Genomic DNA, 6,000 nt, shown 5'->3' with positions numbered 1-6,000 from the left:
GCAGGAAGGGCACGGCACCGGGAGGATTCGAACCCCGCACCTCTGGTCTCCCGGGCGTACAACGGTTAACACAGACGCTTTAACCACTAAACTGCCGGCACCCCTCCCATCGGGGTTCGTGTTGCTAACCTGCCCATGAGCTCTTGGCCTCACCGGGGTATTAATTCATGGTCTTGGCTAATCGCACTTTGCTCGGAGGGTCTTGTGCTATGACCAGGGCTTTATGTGTCAGCCTGCCGGGGTACTACCTATCGTTTAGGGGCCACCACGTTGGTCTTGCGTTCCTTTTGCTTGCTCTGAGCGCCCTATACTTGTTGGCGAGAGCCACTTTGTTGGCATCCTGCGGCACCCATGATCGCTCAGGTTCCGTCCCTATTGGTCTTGGTGCCTTCGCCTTAGAGCAGCAGTCGGGTATGCGCCAATAAATTTTTACGCGCGAATGCCGGTGGTAATTTTACGTGCCGCCGACGTCGTATGTGTCATTTCCATCGGCTGTTGAGTGTGTGCCACTTACTTTGTTCATGTAATGTCATGTTCTTAAAATATGTTGAATGTTTTGTTGTCCTGTACTGTTAAGTCATCAGCCATCAGATGATTACATCACCCAGCCGGCTAGCCAGAAATACATAAGCTAGGAATCAAGTCCATGCTTGGTTTTGATGGTTGTTAGCAGCCAACTCAAGTTTGTTTTGCCTGCTGTTCCGAAACACTTGCCTCAGAATCACAACATTTGAAATAATCTGTAGAACATGAGTGAGCTCTATGTGTATGCATACGTGGCACGCCTACGCTTTATAGGGCTGTGCACAGTAAGACGGGTCTCCATATTTAGTAAATAAAGGAGGAATCAATATATGAATATATGAATATATGAATACATACATATATATATATATATATATATATATATATATATATATATACACATATATACCTGTCTTAAAGTGTAATGACCGAAATGCGAGGACAATTCTTGGGAGGGGCCCCACAATGTCCCGTGTCCCCCCCCCCCTTGACAAAATCCTGGATCCGCCCCTGCACTACACTAAAGATATATGCCGACTTACCTAGTTCACCAGCTATCTACCTCAAGATGCGTAATCTTTTTTGATCGCTTATCGGCCACCACTTAGTATTACAACCGCAGAGCCGACGCCGCGAGGCCTATGGAGACTGCAACGCGGGATATCGAGGCTGTTGCTATGCCTTGCGGGCGTGCTTGTTCAAACCATGTTACACACTTTTTTCAGCACTCAATTCTGACTGAATTTTGAATATTCTAAGGCGAGCATGGATTCGCCACGCTAATACGAATTTGGGACCCCATTTCATCTACAATCTACGTTCAGGGAGTCCTCAATATCTCTGAACAATAAAAAACAAACATGGAACCGGAGTCTACGTGACAATTATTGGACCACCTGCGGCGATCAGTAAGTTGTTGCGCCATTGAGGGCTTCTGTGTTGATCCGGGACCAACTGCGCGGGTCAGAAGGCCTCCCATGTCAGGGAGAGGAACAATTTGGTATGACGTATCCTTCTAATGGCCTTCTGTTCGACCAGGAGATCCCATCCCGTGTCGCCAGAATGACAGCCAGAAAACACTTTGCGATGGGGCGAAATGGCCCTTCAGCCCTCGACCCAAAACGTTAAGGTGTGTCGGGTGTCCTTCTCCATGGGCCCTTGCCTGGAAGGAAATAAGGGGTCTCAATATTGTTGAGTAGAGTGGAAGTCTCATTATTGTCGAATAGAATGGGTTGAAATGAGTTTAAAAGAGCGAACAAGGCTAGCCCATGTTTGTCAGAGAACGTTCATTTTTCAGAAGGGACTAGTTAAGCAAATTACATCGAAAGATTTGAACATGCCCGCCCGAATCCTCGAGCGCAAGGACGGGGATGGCCGAGGTTGCAGCTTCCGTAAAACCGAACGGCGTCGGCCACTGCAAGTGCCACCACACGGCGGGCGCCGTGTTAATCCGTCTTCTGGATAGATAAACAGTTATGGAAACACGAAAAATAGAGACTCTACCTTAACTTTTCCAATTTTACCACCAGATTCCAGCATCACTTTGTGGTGCTTTAAGGGCCAATCCGTTCTTATCATGGATCTAAAAATCGTGCACGTGAAAATGCGCCCACGTTATCTTGTAAATGCAAGATTTGGTGTCCTGAAGCGTTCAAAGGTACCTCTCTCAGAAGCGTCATCATTTTCGAACACCCGTTGGCCACGGCTTAATATTGGCTGTTGGGCCAACGCTGCGCAGCCTGGGGAGGCTGCAACGCCTGGCGTCGAGGTTTTTGTTGCTAAGGTTTGCGAGTGCGCATACTCAGAAATCATGTCACAGAACTTATATCACAGGTAGATTCAAGTGTCTAAAAGTATTTATATCAGAAGCGTCATCATTTTTGTCCACTAGTGGGCCACAGCTATAAATTAGCCACTGCACTAATGCTCTGCGGATTATGGAGACTGCAACGCCTGGTGTCGAGGTTTTTGTTAAGATTTGCGAGAACGCATGCTAAAAATACTGTGTTACGTAAGCTGTACCACTAATCGATTCTGGCTGGATGTTGAACATTTCCAGCCAAACATGGCCTGGCCATGTTAATACACATGTTGACCACGCGATGAACAATCAAATTTTCATCTTCAAACTTGGATCAAACCTATCGATCTACAATCTACCTTCGCAACGTCAGTAATGTCTGCAGAACCCAGATGAAAAATTTCGACAAAGTTTCGGAATTCTATCCTTTTAGAAGAAGTTCACTAACCCATTGTAAATTAAGGGCCCCGTTGATTTATTTCATGCGGTCGTTCAACCCCTGATTTTTGCAGTTTATTGACTTTAAAATACGAGCAGAATTGATCTCACAGTAGCTTCTGTTTTCTGTTCTGTTTGCAAGATAAAAACAGCAATAAAACGAAGAAAAGCGTTTCCCTTGTTAACAAACAAGCTATGTCCGAGGTTAGGGGTGGGGCGGGGGGGGGGGGGGAAGTCACCATAAGAGGGGCTTTTTCAACCCCGTGTTCTTGGCAGTGGCGTATGCAGAGCCTTGGTAAGGCTCTGCATACGCCGCTGCCTACGCACAAAAGCAGATCAACTCATCTACGTTGAGTGATGGGCAATGAAATGTCCGCTGGGCCAACTGATACCTAAGGCAGGCGGCTTCCCACAGTTTTTTCTGCGGTGGTCTGGTGCAAGTGAAGATAATTCGGGAAAAGATGCTGCTGCAGGCGTCTGACATATGTTTTACAGACCAATTAGCAGTAATGCTGATCCAGAAACATGCAACAAAACAGAAATACGATCAGTTTGCAGTCAAGCGGGAGACAGCCGGGCCTGGGCGGAGGCCACCGACGGCGGACGGGAGCGGGGCTCAGATAAGGAATAGGTGACAGAAGCGTCTTCATTCTGTAGCTTGGTTTTTAAAGGAGAATTTCCAGTTGTATGGCTTTTTCACACTGTTGTTGGCTGTTTCAAAGTTCCGAATTTGTTTCCGTCTAAAATGCTGCGACAGGTATTATCTCTTGAAAATCAGCCAGCAAAATGAAAACGCTTGAAAAGTGGCCGTACTGTGGGCCATCAATTTGCTTTCAGAATTATCACCAACCTATGTCCTGGCCATATTTTAGCATTTACTCTGTGGAGGCAGATGCTTTCTCAATGACCTAAAATGCCTATCCGCTCGTGGAATTTTGCCTCTCCAGGAAGGACAGTGTTGAAATGGACGGATAATTCCGGGAAGCTGGACATCCTTATTTGCCGAATGAGTTAGATGAGTCGAAGATGCAAGATAGTGCACCAGTGAGGAACAGCTCTATGTGCTTATCTAGCAAAACAGCCATGACATTTGAATAAAGAACGATAACAACCTCCATATCTACCCCTCTCCCCGATCATCGGGCTTGCTATCCAGAAAAAGTCCCTGAAGTGCGTCCTGAGCTTGCCCCCCCCCCATTTTCTGAAACGTTCCTACGCCTATGCGTGGTCAAGTTGTGGTTGTAATGTTCCATTCGCTAATGCAGGCTTACTACTGTACGCTTAAATCAAACAATTACTTGCAATAATGTCAACCCAAGAAGCCCAGCACACAGCCCAAAACAGTCACACAGCCAACCGCGCTGCACCACACAGACAAAAACGCGCACAACAGGCCGACGCCCCACACGCAGACTCCGCAGCAGTGACATGACCAAACACAGGCTCCTGTGGCTTGCGCTAGGCGAAGGAATATCTACAGTTTAACGTCAACTACGGAAGCAAACTTCCAAAACACCTGAGCACTACGGTGGTCTAGCCCGTCCGTACTCCGATCTGGACCTGCGCTTGATCCAACTACGGCTCTTCGATTCGGCAGTACTCTTTAATCTCTATCATACCAATGTACTTTTGCGCCTGGCGGGTAGCGGACTGCGACCAATACGGACTGCGTCTACCGCGGCCTTTTAAGTCCGAGCCGAGCCGTGTAGCGGGTCTCTGAGTCTGGTGCGGACATCAAGCTATCTTCCGGTCTGGCCTCTCGCTGTGTTAAATGTATTGGCGCTCCTTAAAGCTAGCCTCACGGGCTTGCAGGATTTGTAGGGTTCCTTATTCAATTGGAATAGGAAACTCCAGGGGTGTAGTTCCCTTTTCATTGGGGGGGGGGGAGTCAGCCCCCAACTTGGGTCTCAGCACCCCACGTTTAGGCAAAAAATGCTAAAACCTGGGGGGGATCTGTTTGCTTGCGTATTATTATTTGCATTTGCCTACATTTGCTAACATTTTGCCTATATTTGTTTGCATATTAAGCTTGGGACATTTTTCACCGCTCAGCTCTGCCCTTTTGCGAAACTACGTCCCTGAAAAGAGCCTTTCATCCAGTTTCCGAGGCTGGGCAATGAAAAATGACACCCAACAGCCACAAAAACCAAACAAACGGTTTCATCTCCATATTTGGCCTGCTTTCCTCTCCCAATGGAAGCGGGGGGGGGGGGGGGTAGGCTGGCGCCCAGGTTGAGTTCTGGAATCTTTGCTCTCAGCTAAATAGAGTGTCGAATAATTTTATGAGTAAACACACATATATTTATATAATTAGTGGCAAAGATACACAAATTCACAGGAAAGGATGAGTTACCCGCAGATTTTTCAATAACATGTCGTTAGCTAGACTTCTTGATTTTTCTCGCTTCGCTCTTTGGTCCAGCATCCCTACCGTTCACCATTGTGTTATGCGTGATATTTCCACTTATATCGTCGTCGTTTCCTCCAACTTTATTTTGCCGTCCTCGTAACTAGGAGTACTGGTTCCTCATTTTTTCGGTAATATTGTCCTGCTCACTCGACGGATTTCTCACCGACACCATACGGCAATCACGTGATTCCCAAAGCCCAGCTTGCATAAAAGCAACAAGCGCCGTGACTGACTAAATTTAGGTAAAGTCCCTGCATGTTTTTTTTTTAAGTTACGTGCTCGTACACCATGTTGTGTAATGCGTAATGTTATGAACACCTTTCTGGAGATAATTGCCGCACTCACGAATAAGGAACCACAGGAAAAAAATGTCTCATTGGGAGTAGTACGCCTACAGGCAATAGCATTATTCGCCGAGATTAATTAAACAATTTATCAGATTAAATAGGCAACTCCCTGTATTAAACCGACTAACAGGGGATGACTGCGAATAGTGGCAAAAACATTGATGCGCCGACATTACCTGGACTTTCACGAAACAGATGCTTTTGTCCTAACATGGGCGCAAACGCCACTTTATCTCGTCACAGAGTAATACTGGAATCCCTTATCGGCAGGCCAGAATCCCCTCAGCTTATTATTCTCAGTTGTTGGAATCACACCTCGGCACGCCGGAATCCCTCATCGGCTCTGAGGAGTCGTAACGCAAAACATCTGTGACGCATTCAGCCGTTGTGATACAAATCCTTTCGTTACTCTCGTGGAAAACCCACAGTCGCCCCAAGCTCCACGCATTATATGAGCTATGCAAGATAATTGATTTGAC

Source organism: Pollicipes pollicipes, unplaced genomic scaffold (assembly GCF_011947565.3).
Source record: "Pollicipes pollicipes isolate AB1234 unplaced genomic scaffold, Ppol_2.1 Scaffold_7261;HRSCAF=8764_pilon_pilon_pilon, whole genome shotgun sequence".
NCBI classification, from domain to species: domain Eukaryota; kingdom Metazoa; phylum Arthropoda; class Thecostraca; order Pollicipedomorpha; family Pollicipedidae; genus Pollicipes; species Pollicipes pollicipes.
This window is presented reverse-complemented; position numbering follows the sequence as displayed.